General features: G+C 46.1%; 1 long non-coding RNA gene across 1 annotated transcript; it reads right to left on the reverse strand.

Annotated features, from left to right (window-relative positions):
* Positions 1-1,063: 1,063 nt before the first annotated feature.
* On the reverse strand, positions 1,064-7,419 carry LOC123382716. The gene is made up of 3 exons (XR_006591548.1): positions 7,409-7,419; positions 5,444-5,447; positions 1,064-1,206 (listed from the first exon to the last, which is right to left on the reverse strand). It is a non-coding gene; the product is annotated as an uncharacterized LOC123382716 (long non-coding RNA).
* Between the last annotated feature and the right edge of the window lie 10,701 nt (positions 7,420-18,120).

The following is an 18,120-nucleotide window of genomic DNA, read 5'->3' on the forward strand; positions in this document are numbered from 1 at the left end:
AAGTAAACATTAAAAAAAATTAAAAAAAAAGAATCCTGTATTATCAAATATCATATGACTTCACTCATGTGAGGACTTTAAGACACAGAACAGATGAACATAAGGGAAGGGAAGCAAAAAGAATACAAAAACAGGGAGGGGGACAAAACATAGGAGACTCTTAAATATGGAGAACAAACAGAGGGTTACTGGAGGGGGTGTGGGAGGGGGGGATGGGCTAAATGGGTAAGGGGCGCTAAGGAAGCTACTCCTAAAATCATTGTTGCACTAGATGCTAACTATTTGGATGTAAATTAAAAAAATAAAAAATAAATTACAAAAAGAATACTCTATTACCTTTTTGAAAATTGGTAAGAGAGTAGATCTTAAAAGTCCTGATCCTAAGAACAAAAATTGTAACGATGTGAGTTGATGAATGTTAACTAAACTTTTGGTGGAATTGTTTCTCAGCATATACGTATATCAAATTGTTACGTCGTATACCTTAAACTACCAGAAAGTTGTATGTCAATTATATCAACACAATTGGAAAACAAACAGAAACCAACCAACCAAACAAAAAAAACCCCACCCAAACCGTAACAATCCCATAGTTACCATCTCAGGGTCACGGAGTTAAAATCAGAAGACAATGGCAGCTTCTTTTTCACCAGTTACCTCCCAGAGTCCTGCAGAAAGGGGCATTGGAACACCCCCCCTACGAGATCTCTTACCTCCAGGACTTTGTTATCCAGCAAAAACTATCTTAAAAAGGGAACAGCGGGGCCTCCGCCTCAGTTCTACCTTCCAATTTTCATGTAAATTCACTGAATGGGCAGAACCTAATGCACGTCTAGAATCAAAGCCGCAAGGGAGCCTGGGGAAGGTAGCATGTAGCATCTCATCATTCCAACAGAGAACATGGATGGAGAGTGAATGGACCGATCCCAGGCTCCAGCACGGGGATATGCACAAAGTTGACTTTGTTGGGTCTTCCAATGTTTTCATATGGGCATATGCTTATATTGCATCTTAACTAAAAAGAATAGACATCAATTCTCACATTTCTCCCTAAAACTTTTTTTTTTCTGGAGTTTTGGAAGCTTGACTACCCTACGTTCTCCTACAAATGGACCTTGAGAGCTTGTTTGGAGGTTCTAGCAGGGGAGCACAGCTACTCGTATACCCTTGACCAAAGAACGGTCCTCCTCTATCGGGGAAGGTCGTCTTCTTCAACCGAGCGTGCAGCTTTGGGAGGGACACACATGGAGCGGTGAGGGAGGAAGGGGACACCCGCCTAGCCAGCCAGATCAGCCGAATCAACCCTGGGGCTCAATGGGGTGACAGATGTTGCAGCCAGATCGCCCTCACATCCTAAAAAAATTTTAAAAAGTGTTTATTACTTATTTTTTGAGAGAGAGAGAGACAGAGTATGAGCAGGGGAGGGACAGAGAGAGAGGGAGACACAGAATCCGAAGCAGGCTCCAGGCTCTGAGCCATCAGCACAGAGCCCGAAGCGGGGCTCGAACCCGTGAACTGTGAGATCGTGACCTGAGCCGAAGTCGGACGCTCTACCGACTGAGCCACCCAGGCGCCCCTGGAATTTTCTATAATAAATACATCTTGCTTCTTAAAAATCAATAAACTCCAAATTTTAGAGCAATTTGAGGGGCACAGCAAAATTGAGGGAAAGTGCCAAGCGTTTCCGTGTGTCCCCCGCCCCCTGCATGTACAGCACCTCCCCTTTCATGATCGCTCCCCCGAGCGGTACATTTGTTATAAATGATGGATCTCCGTGGACACATCATTATCACCCCAAATCTACAGTTTATATAAGAGCTCACTTTTGCACATTCTGTGCCTTTGGATAAACGTATAACGACATATCCATCATTATAGTATCATACAGAGGAGTTTCACCGCCCGAAAAATCCTCTGTGCTTTGCCTGTTCATCCCTCTCTCCCTCTGACCCTCAGCTGCGGCCACCACTGATCTTTTCTACTGTGTCTCCGTAGTTTGCCTTTTTCTGAATGTCATCTGTTGGAATCATGCGGTGTGCAGCCCTTTCAGATTGGCTTCTTTCCCTTAGTAGCGTCCATTTAAGTTTGATCTGGCTTTTTAAAAAAGTGGAATGAACGTTACACATTTTTAAAAGACACGGAAGAGAGGACGAATTCCTGGATCACGTAGCCTTTGAGTTAGTGCTGTATTCTGACCCGTTTCGTGAGCTTCTGCGAGGGACACCACGAAGGTGGCTCTTGGGAGCCCAGTGGCAGCCTTGTTGTTTCCAGACTGATGCCCTGAGTGGCCGAAACGAGGTGGCGGGCAGGACATCCCTAAAGTGCTTTGTCTGCCTCTGGGAAAGCGGCGGGATTTAATTTACCCCGGATCCTGTGCAGCCCAGTGGGTCAGTAGAAACCATTCAAGGAGCGCATTGTGGGAATGCTTCAAGTCCCTTCATCTCATTTCCTGTCCCCTCCTCTCTGAGAAAGAGAGATTCTAATTGATTGGTCACGTTTGAAGACTCTGATGGTTTCTGGTTCGGCGAATTGGAAAAATGCAATCTCTTCTACCTTTCCTCATGATCTCTGAGTGTGGAAGGGCCAGAACCTCGTCCTCCCTCTGCCTCTCCCGGCCGAGGTCAGTCTGTCTGCCCTCTGACTTGGTTTCATGTTTTGCTCTCACGGTCTCGGGACTCTCAGATATCTGGACAAGGGGCCCCGCATTTTCATGTTGCTCTGGCTCCTTCAAATTATGTAGCTGCTCTTGCCTGAATGCATCGCCTCGCCCCTCCCTGGGTTGTGGTCGCTCCTTTTGGAGGTCCCTGATCCCAAGTCACTTAGTGTGTCCTTCAATGCCTGTTAGGAACTTGTGTCCCTTCATTGCTCTTTTCTTTCCTCTTCCTCCTTACATTGTAAGCACACTCCGACCCAAACGGAGCCATTTGCTAGTCCCAAATGTATCACGCGGCCCCCTGACCCTGCCTTCGCTTGGAGTATGTCTTATACTTGAATGCCTGTCCCTGCCTCACACATCCGGAAAACCACACATCTCGAAAACCCGCTCAAATGTAAGCACTGTAGGGTTACTTGCCAGGTCATCAGTGCTTTGAGGGCAGAGCTCGCTGTCTGATGAGATGAGCCAGTAAGTGAGGGTATCTCTCTCAAAATGCAAAGCCCAGTGCCCTAGATCATGTGCTCCCCAAATGTTTGCTGAACTGCATAGATACAAAGAATACTAGGCAGAACTCTTGTTGCAAGGGAGGGAACCTAGCTCAAATCATCGTAAGCCAGATCAGGAATCTACCTGTCATGGAAGTGAATTGTCAAAAGAAGGAGGCATGGCCGGGCCTTGGGGGTCGCTGGCCCCTGGCTGGACTGTTGCTAGGGCTTTCTCTCACCCATGCCGCCCTCTGTCTCTTTCTGCACGCTCTATCCCCTCGCACCTGGCTCTTCCCTAGGGCTGGAAACATGCCGCTAGCAGCTTCCAGTCGCACACCTCAGGCCTTTGTTCTGGAAAGTTCAAGTGATCCAGGAAATGGCCCAGACCAGTTCAGGCTGGGCCAGGAGCAACCATCACTGGACCAACCACTGATCCCACGTTCTCAGCTTTCTCGGGCTGTGCGTGTGGGAGGGAGTGGTACAGAGGAGCAGAACCCCACAGATTCTGGAATGGCTAGCTTCTTGGACAGATTCACCACCCCACCCCCCACCCCCACCGCCCCAGCTTTATTGTGATGGAGTTTATTGTGATGGAACTTTAAGTTGTACACGGTGTTGATCTGATACGCTTACATATTGCCAACACGATCACCACCGCCGCAGTGTTGGGACAACTCTTCCCCTTTGGCTCTGTTATTTTTCCCTTTCACCCCCACAGTTTCCAGTTTGCTTCAAATTCCAGCCAGCGTTTCACTCGGTCAAATATGTACCTATAGCTGTGTTTAGTTTCCCTGCTTCTGATAAGACAAAACTGCATCGCTCAGTTTTCCTATTTCACTATCACTATTCATTTCCCTCTTTAAATTAGGAACATTTAAAAATTGGATTTTGGGGGCGCCTGGGTGGCGCAGTCGGTTAAGCGTCCGACTTCAGCCAGGTCACGATCTCGCAGTCCGTGAGTTCAAGCCCTGCGTCGGGCTCTGGGCTGATGGCTCAGAGCCTGGAGCTTGTTTCCGATTCTGTGTCTCCCTCTCTCTCTGCCCCCCCCCCCGTTCATGCTCTGTCTCTCTCTGTCCCAAAAATAAATAAATGTTGAAAAAAAAATTAAAAAAAAAATTGGATTTTGACGTGAGAACGTGGATCGGTTGTTTAGTAAAGACAGGTTGCGAGGTGAGCTGGAAATCCCCGCAAACAAGGATGATCATCGGGAGGGTTCAGGCAAGCGGCTGTCAGTGAGGGTGTGGCGCCCATGACATTGTCACTCAGGAACTGAACAGAGAAGACGACAAAACCACCCCTGTCACGATGAATAAATCTGCAGCAAATAGCAGCGGTCAAATTATCAAAGGCCAAGGATATGTTCGGAAAACTCTCCAAATATAGGTTTTCTTATGTTTAAATGTGACTCAACATAAAACGTTCACTTCTGCATCACAGAAGTAGCTGCATTCTCAACTTTCAGGGGCTCCCTTCTAAATCTTAGAAAGAATATTCATCTCCCCAAATGTAACGATTTCCGACAAAAACCTGAAATAGTTTTTATAGTTATGCTTTCAAAATCATTTAACTAAAAGGAACTTATGTAATTTAGGTTTGGCTATATTTTTTGCACAATCGTCCTTGGGAAATTTTTGGAAGGGAGGAATTCTACCCCAAATAATTAAATTAAGAAAATTTAGGGGCGCCTGGGTGGCTCAGTCGGTTAAGCGCCCGACTTCGGCTCAGGTCATGATCTTGTAGTTCATGAGTTTGAGCCCCACTCCGGGCTCTGTGCTGACAGCTCAGAGCCTGGAACCTGCTTCGATTCTGTGTCTCCCTCCCTCTCTGCTCCTCCCCTGCTCATGCTCTGTCTCTCTCAAAAATAAATAAACATTAAAAAATTAAAAAAAAAATTTAGCTAAGTTTTCAGTTAAAAAAATCTATTTATTTATTTGAGGGGGGAGGGGCAGAGAGAGAGAGGGAGAGAGAGGATCCTAAGCAGGCTCTGTGCTGTCAGCACAGAGCCTGACTTGGGGCTTGAACTCATGAACACTGAGATCATGACCTGAGCCAAAACCAAGAGTTGGACGCTTAACTGACTGAGCCACCCAGGCGCCCAGCTTTCAGTTTTTAGAAGTTATTTTCTAAGGGAAATATATTATGAGCAGGGAAAAGGTTTTAAACATTGCTTCTCAACCCCACCCCTATCCCCTGCCCTATATAGTCATACTGAACTCGTTGAAGGTGTTGGCCAGAGTGTACAAAATCAAGACTGATTTCTTATTTAGCTCCAGAGAAAATAAAGATGCTTCAGAAAGGATACAGATCTGGATGAGGTCGGTTGATTAAATTCTTATCTGAATCATTGAGAAAGGGCCCACAAGTGTGACTTCCTTGGCAATTTGTAAGAGCCCAAATACTCTCGATAAATAACAGAAGGCAGAACTATTAAAGTTTATAGGGCATAAAACAAACATACTGAAATTTGAGAATTAGAGACAGTTGATTACGGAGACTGAGCCATTTGAAATTCTTTATTCGTCTGGATGTGACAGAAATGATAACTCTTGTGGTAAAATGAAGGAACATCACCCCCCTCCCTCTTTGTTGAAACCAAATATCTTTGGCAAGTATTTTCCCCAAACAGTAAAATAAACTGGCTCGGTGAATCAGCCGGTGTTTTGTCTCACAAACGGCGAATGACAAAAGCTACTGAATTTCTCAGGAAGAAAATACGCTGATTAAAAGGTCCACCAAGTACAAGTTGCAAACATCGGCAGTGCGGTAACCTGGCATCTCACCTCGGCGATCACTCGGATGTACCAATAAAGCGTCAAAGCAAACCAGCCGCCTCTCTGCCCACCAAACGCAAACCACCACCACCGGAAGCCGATGTCATTTGTACCCAAAGGAGTGAGCCTGGACTCTTGAGATACGGATCAAGACAGACCAGAGCAATCCCAGGCTTGCTGAATCTGGTTCATCAGGTGTCAGTTCAGCTCAATTCGGCTCCGGTCTTAAGAGTGACACGTTGAGTAAGGGGCGCCTGGGTGACTCACTCCGTTAAGTGGTTAAGCGTCTGACTTTGGCTCGCGTCAGGATCTCGCGGTTTATGAGTTCGAGCCCCACGTCAGACTCTGTGCTGACAGCTCAGAGCCTGGAGCCTGCTTCTGATTCTGTCTCCCTCTCTCTCTGCCCCTCCCCTGCTCTCTCTCTGTCTCTCTCCCCAAAATAAATAAACTTAAAAAAAAATGGGACACGTTTAGTATATCGGCCTCTTCACCTGCAGGGCAGTGGGACGGGTGGGGCATGGCTGGGTTATTTAATGAGATTTTGAGTAATTTCACACCTAAATGGAATATGAAAGAAAAATCAATATGGTGGAAATCGGAATGCCAAGTAAACACTCAATTCTGGATGAAACACAAAAGTGTAAGACACTTCATGTTTGCGACAGGTTTGCTTCACAGGGCAACCCGCGGTCTCCTGCAGGATATGTGTTCACTCTTACCTATTTTAAGGGGTGTGTGTGTGTGTGTGTGTGTACAAGCCACGAGCTCTGGGTTGGTGTTCTGAAGTCAGGGTTTGAGGCAAGTTGACAGTCAAGGGGTGAAGCCTATAACAGGAAGTGAGGTTTTTGGTGGAGAGCGGAGATCGAGGGACGAGAGAAGCAGAGGCTGACAGTGTCCCCATCACCCTTGCTGTGGGCTCTCCCATCAAAGATCTGGATATTTCAGTGTCATTCATCATGAGAAGAGCCCCATCTTAAGTCGTAGGAGGTGAAGATGGAAAGAGACGAATCTCGTTCCCATGTTAGGGCCCTGCTTGCCGTGTAGACGCGAAGGAGAGAAATGTGTTCGTCCTCAGCTCCTGCCTCAGGGCATCCCCTGAGCTGGCAGAGAAGGGGGCTGAGGGCGTCTGAGGAGGATAAACCACACCCTGTGGCTCCCAGAAGAGGCATATCCAGGAACCAGATGGAGGGGCCACTGTGGGTTGTTTTTGGTTATTTTTGAGAATTTAGTAATGTGTTCCTGAACATAACAACAGTATGGGCTTAGTTGAGTTGTGGAGAACTGAGGGAAGGATTTACGTCCATTCTGGGGTTGGGTCACAAGGGGAAGAGAGGATCCTCCAAGGCCATGATGCACTGACGGCAGAGAACCTCTGAGGAATGCAAATTTCAGGGAGCCAGAGCGCGAGCTACCAAATCCAGCCATCCTTCTCATAAATGGATTCTTTCACAGTTTCTTACCCTAAGGGCTTCGAAGAGATGAGCAGCCTGGGAGACCGGCAGAGCACCCTGAGGTATCGTAGCAGAAGCTTTAGGGAGAAGCGACCAAGGATGGAAGACTGGCTTTTGGAAGTGTCGGCGATTATTTATTTCTTCATTAACCCCTTCTTCCCCTTTGCTCGGGCAAAAACGAGTTACTTAATGTCTCCTGAGATAGAGGGCTGATTAGAGTGCCTGGCACATAGTGAAATAAGATATTTATGGAGAGGATGCGTGAATGAATGAAGGAATGAATGAATGAACGAGTGAATGCCTCAGCCCTTACAGTTCACAGGTAAGGAAAACACACTCGAGCAACTATATTCCAATGAGATACATAAATAGTAACAGATTAGTGAGTAATGAACTCACAGTGATTTATTCTTTCCTTTGAAACAAGGCGGGGGGGGGCGGGAAGAGTGTGGATGGAGTGAGGTCAGGGAGGTACTCAAGGGTGGTTAGATTCTGGATGGAAACTGAGGGCGAACACTCAGCCATACAGGGAGGGCAAGGAATGCAGACTGGATACTTCATGTATCTGGGGAGACATCCAATGCCCCCTACTTCATGGGGAGAGATGGCAAAACTCTGCTGCCTTGAAGACTGAACAGAGAGCATGCACCCTGGCACCTGGTGAGGGCGGCTTCAGAAGCCCTAGGGGTGAGCATCCCCGGGGTGAAGATGTGGCTTCTCACAGAGGGCAACGAAAGGGAGAGGGATCTTGTGAGCTTCAGAAAAGTGCAGGGAAGTGAAAGTCCGGGAGGGGACTAAACTCACACGAACACCACTAGGGACCCTCAGAAGTGAGTGAGTCTAACTCTGGCGTTAGGGGATGGCTGAAAAGCTGAAACCTTTCAGCTGATGTGATTCCTAGGTGGGTGAGGCTCAGGAAAAGCCAGATGTTACAGAAAAGTCCATAGAGACTGATACTCCAAGGCTTTGCTTTGAGCAGGTACATGAACACATACCGAGACTTGATAATCATGTCATCGAATCCCAAAACATTTGGGATTTGGGAATATCAGGGGACACAGAAAAGAGCATCTAGACATGATGAGAACAGACACTGTTTATCTTACAGGGGTTAAGGATTCTCCCTTTCTTCAGTGGGGTGTAACGGAAGAGGGAAATCGTTACACCTGGTCTAACCTGAAAGGCCAAGTAATGACGATCGCATAGGAACCAGAAACATATTGTTATTATTACCGAATGTGGATCCTCAATGGATCCCTTTGGTGTTTTTCTAGAGGTTTTTTGATAAAGATCTTTCATGTGTCCTTGTATGGAGAGAGATTGACCGAAAGGACCCAGGGTTTTAGTTTAAAATAATGGTGTCCAGAGAGAGTAAAACCAGGTAATAAGCACCATTTATAGGACCCTGTCACTGTGAGCCTGTTTCTCCCTGGGCATGCCACTGCTGGTTTGAATGACTGCTTATTACTTCATCCGTCACATGGATGCACTGTAATTCACTAAGCCATCCGTTTATGCAGTGAATATAAATCTTATTCAATAAACTCAGGTGGGCAGGAAATGTCACATCTCTATTTGCTTTAAATCAAGTCACATGAGCCTCTGGCTTCTGTCCCATACGGAACGTTGCTGAGCATTCTAACTCAGTTACTACTGGGGGTTCCTATTCTGATGACCCCAGGTCATGGAAGGGTCCAGGAGCGTGACACGAACACTCAAATGTCAGGGAAGCCTGCCGGGTACTGCTGAGATGCCCACCGTTCAAGCCCTCCCGGGACCCTTAAAATCTGCAACTCTGATGCGTCTGCCCAGTAGACCCCAGGTGTCTTGGTCGAGGCTGGGAGTTCCAAAAATCTCGAGGTACATTTTGCAGCCATCCTGTGAGAGACTCTGCTCCCTCCCCACAGGGCTGGTGCCCTCATGCCCACCGGACCTGCTTCTCTTCCTCTCCCAGCTGGGGGTGTTCATTTCTCCCCCATTGCCTCCCTGTGTCTGTCTCCCTCACCTTCCTGCACGATCTCAGCAGGAGCTCAGGGTTTGAAGAACACATATTCGATAGGAGATTATCTCCAGCAGCCTGGCTCGCTTGCTGTTACCAACTTTCCCTCGACACAAGGCAGCTCGATGCTGCTTGCTTGGAATAAGATAATTCCAACATACCGGGCAATGGGGAGAGCAAATTACAGCCTTAGAGGGGGGTATCGCTGCCTCGTTTATACAGCAAACAGCGATCCATCCCCAGCTCTGTGGCCGACTCTGGACCAGGACTTGAGAAGACGACAGTGACACTGCGTTAGTGGACGGCATGCGGGAGTCAATGGCCAACGGCAACACAGCGGATGCATTTGGGAGGGTCCGGGAGGTGAAGAAATCATGCTTAGAGAGTGCTTCACATAAGGGAGAATGGAAAAACGGACCAGAGGTAGCTGGTCAAAGGGGGATGTGAGTCAGAATGAACGTGTGCAAACATCTGGGGTAAGAGAGACATCGGCCCGTTTTGAGAACTGGAAGAGGCTGGGCTGCTGAGGCTCAGGGTCGCGGTGGCAGGAAATACAAAGCTAGAGGATTGTACGGGTCGGTGAAGGGCTTGAAGCGCAGGCCAAGGTCCTTAGAGGGGCGGGCCTTGGCTCACTCGATGCCCATTCCAATCTCATGTTCTTGCCTTACTTTTCTATAGTGACTGGAAGTGAAAATACTCAACTTCGAACCCCCCTCGGAGTTCGGAGGGCCGCGTGGCCCAGTTTTGGCCGATTGATACCCAGTTCAAGTCTGTGCCGCTGCGTCATTTCCTGACTCTTCCTGCCTGCAAGGGCAGGTCCGAGGTCATCGTGGGGACGGTGGCGCAGGAAGACTTTCCTGATGGCATTGTGGAGCCACGACCCAGTGCTGAACTCCCTCCTCCAGGCTTGTGGAGCCAGATGGATAAGCCTGTGCTTGGTTGAACCGCCACGGCTGAGTTCGATGCAGATGAACACTAACCCGAAGGCAGGGGCCGAGAGCGTGTTAAGTGTGGGAGCTGACGCGTCTATGTTACAGTGGTTGCCCAGCAACTTTGTGACCCCTGGTTTGGAGGGGGGCTAAGGCCAGCTGTGGGGCGCCAATGAGAGGGTCGCTGGACATCCACTGAGAAGTGCGGTAGGGTGGTTCCCTGCAGGTAACTTCCTACCTGTTAGGAAGACAAAGCAAATGAGAGCTTTCTGGCTTGAGTCCTCAGGCAGAATGAGTAGCCTAATAGTTTACTTCTCTAAATAAAGTTGTGGTGTAAAAAAAAAAAAAAAAGTTTTTGTTTTTGTATTTGGATAATTTTCTTAAAATGGTGGATGCGATGAATTTTCCCCAGGGTTTCAATCATGACTGTAGAGATTTGGAGCTCCAATAATGCCCGAGATCCCTCATAAATAAATCTTGTCAATTTCTCAGCTCGGGAATGACCCTGCCACCTTGGCCCCCGAGACACAATCCTGAAGAGGCAATTTGGAAGGTGACTCACACACTAGCTGATGTCCGGAGTCAAGCTGCCTGAGACGTTTGGGTCCCGGGCCTCAGCCACCAGCATCCCTCCGTAGAGAACACCAGTGGGAAGAGTGAGGGGGGCAGAGCCGCCCTTGTGTCCTGGTCCTGATCGTGCAAAGCCGGGTGCAGGCTGGGGAGAGGGTGAGTGGAGCTGCGGGCACCCACAGCTGCGGGGGGCAGCGGCGAAGCAAATCTCTAGTTTCCAATACTGTCCACTATACATATAATAGGTAATTAACTTTCTTATTTCTGCCTTCTTTTTTCCTTCCATGCCCCTGAACACAAAAGGCTTTTGTGTTCTCCAAAGGAGAGAGGAAGACTTCCTATGCAACCGAGTAAGCATAACTAAACTACACCCAGCGGCCATCTGAGGGTGCAGCCCCTTTTGGTGTTCCTGAGCCCAAGTGCTCCCTCTTCCAAGGGGGCGAGGCTGGTGTAGATGGTCACATTGAGTGAGATGGCAGCCCTTCCCTTTTCCAGGGCTCTGGGCTATCCTTGCTTTGCTGCACGTGTGTGGGAGTTGAGAGTCCCGGCAGGGATTGCGAAGCTCTGGGTGGAGGGGACACCCGTGGTCAGGAATCTGGAGAAGGGACACTCTGCGGGGACAGAGGCAAGCACGGGTCCGGGGCAGATTCCTTTGGATAAGAACCAGTCCTTGTATTTACAGTAGCCAAACTATGCAAGGAGCCCAAGTGTCCCTGGACTGATGAATGGACAAGGGAGATGTGGTGTATATGTACACAATAGAATATTACTCAGTCATAAAAAAGAATGAAATCTGGCCATTTGCACAGCGTGCCTAGAGCTGGAGAGCATAATGCTAAGTGAAGTAAGTCACTCTGAGATAGACAGATGCGTATGATTTCACTCACGTGCGGAATTTGAGAAACAAAATAAACGAGCAAAGGAAAAAAAAAAGAAAGAACAAGCCAAGAAACAGACTCTTAACTACTGGGAGCAAACTGATGGTTACCAGAGGGGATGGGGTGAGGGGTGGGTGATATAGGGGTGGGGGTGCAGGGTTGCACTTGTGATGAGCGGCAGGTGAGGTATGGAAGTGTTCAGTCACTATGCTGCACACCTGAACCTAAGGTTACGCTGTATGTTAATTACACTGGAAATACAATACAATACAATGCAATACAATACAATACAATAAAGTAAAATAAAATAAAGTAAAATAAAATAAAGTAAAATAAAATAAAATGAAATGAAATAAAATAAAGTAAAATAAAATACAGTAAAATAAAGTAAAGTAAAATAAAATGAAATAAAATAAAATAAAGTAAAATAAAATGAAAAAATAAAGTAAAGTAAAATGAAATGAAATAAAGTAAAATAAAATACAGTAAAATAAAATGAAATGAAATAAAATAAAGTAAAGTAAAGTAAAATAAAATGAAATAAAATAAAGTAAAATAAAATAAAGTAAAATAAAATAAATAAAATGAAACAAAAAAGTAAAATAAAGTAAAATAAAATAAAGTAAAATAAAGTAAAATAAAATAAAATGAAATAAGATAAAATAAAGTAAAATAAATTAAAATAAAGTAAAATAAAGTAAAATAAAATGAAATAAAATAAAGTAAAATAAAGTGAAATAAAATAAAATGAAATAAAATAAAATAAAATAAAGTAAAATAAAGTAAAATAAAATAAAATGAAATAAGATAAAATAAAGTAAAATAAATTAAAATAAAATAAAATAAAGTAAAATAAAGTAAAATAAAATAAAATAAAGTAAAATAAAGTGAAATAAAATAAAATGAAATAAAATAAAGTAAAATAAAGTAAAATAAAATAAAGTAAAATAAAATAAAGTAAAATAAAATAAAGTAAAATAAAATAAAATAAAATAAAATAAAATAAAATAAAATAAAGTAAAATACTCTTCCTGCCCTCTCCTAAGGGAGTCAGCCTGAGGACACTTTTCTTTGTGATGTCTCCCTTTGGCTGGAGCATAAGCCCCCATAAAGTCTTGCTTGAAACTCGAAAAAAACAAAAATAAAAAGAACCAGTCCTTGGCGGGAGACATGGGAGGTGTGAACATGTGGGACTTTGTGCCATCAGCAGCTGGGGCTGGCAGTGTCTCTACTGGAGGGACCTAATGTCCTGGGCCGGAGGGCACCAGAGAATAGGGTGCTTGGTAGCGTGCTCACCGAGCCCCAGCTGCAGCCGTGGGCTGTGACCCTCTCGGACAGCAGTGGTCCTGAGGGTGCCTCCTGGAAGGGACCCCAGCTCCGCGTCTCCAACTCTGAAGCCTTTCTGCCTTTGTTCGCTGCACTGTGGACGCGGCTTTCCCTTCTCTGATCTTCATTAACATCGAACAACGCACCTCGTTACCTCTTTCCCTGTTAAATCTATTTGCTCTTAGAATTAAAAAAAGAGAGCGGAACAATGATAGACAAATACAGATGTGGTGAGCAAAGAGGCCTGAAAACAAAAGCGATCATATTATCCGTATGTTTCTTCTCCGGTGAAAGGTAATTCGTACGTGATGTGCTTTTGGGGGCAGGATTCAAAACTGAGGAATTCATTTTTTATGTTGAATATGATTTTACACATTTTTCAACATCCTTATTTATTTTGGTTTTCTATTGGTGCTGTAACAAATCATCACAAATTTAGTGGCTTAAAACATCACCAACACAAACGTATCACCGTATAGTTTTGCAGATCAGAAGTCCCAAACAGATGGGTCCGCGGGCTTTCCCAGCAGCTGCAGTCTGCCCGAATTCCTGGGCTCGGGGCGTCTTCTCCGCTGCCCCCGCCCCAGCCCCCTTAAGGGGCAATGGAGAGCATTTTCTCTTCTCTCTGACCTCCTGCCTCCCTCTTGTAAGGACTTTTGTCATATTGAGCCCACCTGCAAGCCAGGATAATCCCTCCATCTCGAGTCTCCCCCTTAATTTAATTACATCTGCAAAGAGTTGCCTGGATGGGTCACTCGATTGAGTGTCTGACTCTTGATTTTGGTTCGGGTCATGATCCCAGCGTCATGGGATCGGGCCCGCGTTGGGCTCCACGTCGAGCGTGGAGGCTGCTTGGGATTCTCTCTCTTGTGCACACTCTAAGATCAAAAAGAAATTCATTACACCTGCAAAGTCCCTCTTGCCATATAAGGCGACATATTCATAGGTTTCAGCGTTTAGGATGTAGACAGCCCTGCAGCCCATCACATTCATTTTATAGAAGAGGTGACTGAGACCTTAAAGGAGAGTTTTTAAAAAGTCTGGGCTGCTGCTAGCTATATGGTGCTTTTGTGAGAATGGGTGGAGTAAGTTAAGGGGGCGCACACCGGCCGGTGAGCTGCGCGGGGAGATCAAGTCCTGACTCACACCTCCTGTCGCTCACCCCTGGGCCGTGCTCATCCTGCACAGCACACACGGCGGCTGTGGCTGGTGAGTTTCTACACTGGGAGGAGTAATGTCGATCTCATGACTTCCTGCTCGGATTTCCCCACCTCACCCCTGCTCCCCACCCTTTCGGGGCTGTGACTCTCTGAGGCCACGGATTATCTCAAAAAGCTGGCTCAGGAAATCGAGGACGTGTATTGACTAAACTCTTCAAGGGACCAGGTCGTGTCACCTTTGAACCCTGCCTCTGAGTACCTTCCGTTCAGCTCCTGGACGCCAGGCTGCTTCCTTCGCCGACAGTATTTCCATAATCTTCTTCCTGTGTCATCCCACCCATGTGCATAAACACCCACATCCCAGACAGAGCTCCCGTCTTTTACAGGAGGACTGCCTGTATCTCCCTCTGTGGCACCAAGGGTCTTAGCCATTTGTAAAAGGGTGAGACACGTTGGCTCTGAGTTTTATGAATCCTCTGTGGCCATGTTGCCTTTCGATACCATTATTCCAGGTAACGGATACCATTATTCCAGTCCTGCCTGGAATGGGGATTCCTCCAGACTGGCAGGGTCCAGTAGAACTTTCCGTGAAATGTTCTAGTCTGCAGTTCGATATGGTGGCCACTAGCCGTAGGTGGTTGCTGAGCACTTGGGATGCGGCAAGTGGGACTGAGAAGTTGCATTTTAAATTTACGTTTTAAAATTAATTTAAATTGAAATAGGTCCAGGTGGCAAGCAGCTACTGCATTGGACAGCACGGATCTACATTCTTTTCTTGAGATAAAGGAAAATAGTGTAGGAGGTAGGAAGTGGTATTCTCAACCATCAGTGCTTATATTTAGGGAGAAAAAAGGAAGTTTTTTTTTCCTGTCCAAGTTTAATATTACATTTTGATGAGACCGACGACCGTTCATAAGCTCTACGTATGTGCACTTAGTTTTAAGCTTATAGATTTTGAACCAGAGACGAGGTATGGTATATTTTTTTACCCTGCATGGTTAATGTACAGAATATCCCCAATTCCGCTGAGAAAGAATGTCATCCCTAAAACACACTTTGATGAACTCTGAACATAAAAACATTGTATGGGGGCGCCTGGGTGGCTCAGTCGGTTGAACTTCCCACTACGGCTCAGGTCATGATCTCACGGTCCGGGAGTTCGAGCCCCGCGTCGGGCTCTGTGCTGACAGCTTGGAGCCTGGAGCCTGTTTCCGATTCTGTGTCTCCCTCTCTCTCTGCCCCTCCCCCGTCCATGCTCTGTCTCTCTCTGTCCCAAAAGTAAATAAACGTTGGAAAAAAAAAATTAAAAAAAAAATAAATAAAAAAAATTAAAAAAAAATAAAAAAATTAAAAAAAACCACATTGTATGATGCCATATAAATGGATTAAACAGAAGTGAACACAAACACTATTCTTCAATTTTTCAATTTATTCTGACTATGTATCATAGTATGATAATGTGAAGAAAAATATTTGAATTTATTTTTAAGTTCGTATCTTCTGGCTGCTCTCCACTGAGAGGGCTTAGAGGTGAAATGATAATCAGGTTGCCACCAAAGAAAAAGTGTCTGGAGTGTTCTTTTTTTTTTTTTTTTAATGTTTACTTATTTTTGAGAGAGAGAGACAGACAGAGCATGAGCATGGGAGGGGCAGAGAGAGAAGGAGACACAGAATCTGAAGCAGGTTCCAGGCTCCGAGCTGTCAGCACAGAGTCCAACGCGGGGCTCAAACTCACGAGCTGTGAGATCATGACCTGAGACGGAGTTAGACGCTCAACTGACGGAGCCACCAAGGCACCCCGAGTGTCCTGGATGTCCTTAACGTCTCCCCTCCACCTGAGTGAGCGGAGTGAACAGGTTAAGAGGTCAGGAAGTTGACGTAGAGACCACCACTGGAATGAGAAGAGAAGACCCTGGAAAGTTTAAGAATTGTCTCCCCTCAAGTGGGGAACCCTGATTTTCTCTTGTTCATACCCAAGGCTGATCCATTGTCATCAAGTTGTTTAATGTATTCTGGGGAAAATCTTTACAATTAGGCCCTTTATGGTTTTATCCCTTTTTTTGTGTTCAGTATTTTTCTTCAGACTCATTTTCTCTTGTATTTTTTTTCTTTCTCTTGAAAAGAGGTGAGTTTATCCATATTTGCTATTTAGTTTTTTTTTAAAAGGCGGCGGGGGGGGGGGCACCTGGGTTGCTCGGTTGGTTAAGCGTCTGAATTCGGCTCAGGTCATGATCTCACAGCTTGTGAGTTCAAGCCCCGTATAAGCTGTGCTGGCAACTCAGAGCCTGGAGCCCGTTTCAGATTCTGTCTCTCACTCTCTCTCTCTCTCTCTCTCTGTCCTTCCCCCCTCACGCTCTCTCTCTCTCTCTCTCCTTCGAAAATAAATGAACATTAAAAAAATTAAAAAAAAAAGAAAGAGGGACGCCCAGAGCACCTTTGGACCCTGCTCCTGTGCCCCATCATATTCCGTCTCTCGAGACTGTTGTGACTGGGTGGTGAACGCACTCCAGAAGCACGATGTCTCTTGTGGCATTTCATGTGTCGCCAGTTCAAAACCGTGCCCCAGATGGGTTTTATTTTAAGGATCGGAGGGGTCTTGTGCTTGAAGAAAGAGAAAGTATAGCATGTGGAGGGTGTTCGAGATTAGGATGTAGGTAGGGTGTTCATCTGTAGCTTCTCTGACAGAAACAGAAGTGTGGCTTTTCCTGAGAGGTCAAGGGTGCGCTGTGGCCAAACTAATATAGTGCTCTTGAGAGAATGGAGCAGGTGGATCTGCGGAGGAGGTCCTAGGACTGAGGAAGGGACCCTGGGATGAGTCAACAAAGGCGAGGCTTGTAGGAGATGGGGAAACATGGGAGCAGCCCCCGCCCCGAGTTGCTGAATTAAGGAGGGTTGAGTTACACATGCTTGGGGCCAGCCAGGCAGAATGACTTTCAGCAGGTAGGACCAGTAGGAGCGGAACTAGGGTCAGGCTCTAGGAAGCAACAGAAGAGGTAAAGCGGTAACAGAGAGTCGTGATAAGGGACACGAAAGGCAAAAGGGTGAGGCTAAATATTTGCGTGGAGGATGCCTAGGGCCATTTGTGTTCCATCTACCATGGAAAACACCGGGCCCTCAACGGAGGGGAAGAAAGGAGGCTTCCTCGATGTATCAGTACAAGACATGAGGGGGACTGACAATGGGGGCTTTCTGTGACATTTGTAGTACGGACGAGATAAGCAGCTGTCTACAAGAGATTACGGTGGTAGAAATCCCCATTGGAAATGCATCCTGAGACATAGCTGTCGTCCTGCACGCCCAATACAAAAAAGACTGTAGGTTACAGATAAGCAAAAGGATAGGATGTGTCTATGAGGAAATATTTAAAAAGAGAGCAATGAAAACTGGAATACTTTTGTGAATTTTTCAGGAAATGCTTTATTTTTCCATCCATCCACCTGCTGATCTAACTCATACTATAGAGAGCCTTCTACTGAGCCAAACTCTATGCACGAAGCAACTCTCTGTCCAGCAGGAGAGGAACCGTATCAACATACAGTTGTGCTCCCGTGATATGTGTGTGTGTAAAGAATGGTGGAGTGATTTATTCTTTCTAGAAAATAGTCAGGAGGACATCAAAAGAAGAACATCCAAGGCGGTGGTAAGACTTCAGCAAAATCAGAAAGTCAAATAGAACTTTGGGTGGTGCAGAACTTGGAGAAGACAATTCTTCTAGGCAGAAGAAATAGTATGAGTGGGGACAGAGATCCGATGGGGTGTGGGTTGGACTTTTAGTGACACATCGACAGTGGCCACAGGGAGGCAGTGGGATATTGCATTCAATACGAGTGCTGCTGAGGAAGATCCATCAGGTGCCGGGGCGTCCACACCCAGTGCGTCTGAGCGTTACCCAAGG

This window comes from Felis catus, chromosome F1 (genome assembly GCF_018350175.1).
Source record: "Felis catus isolate Fca126 chromosome F1, F.catus_Fca126_mat1.0, whole genome shotgun sequence".
NCBI classification, from domain to species: domain Eukaryota; kingdom Metazoa; phylum Chordata; class Mammalia; order Carnivora; family Felidae; genus Felis; species Felis catus.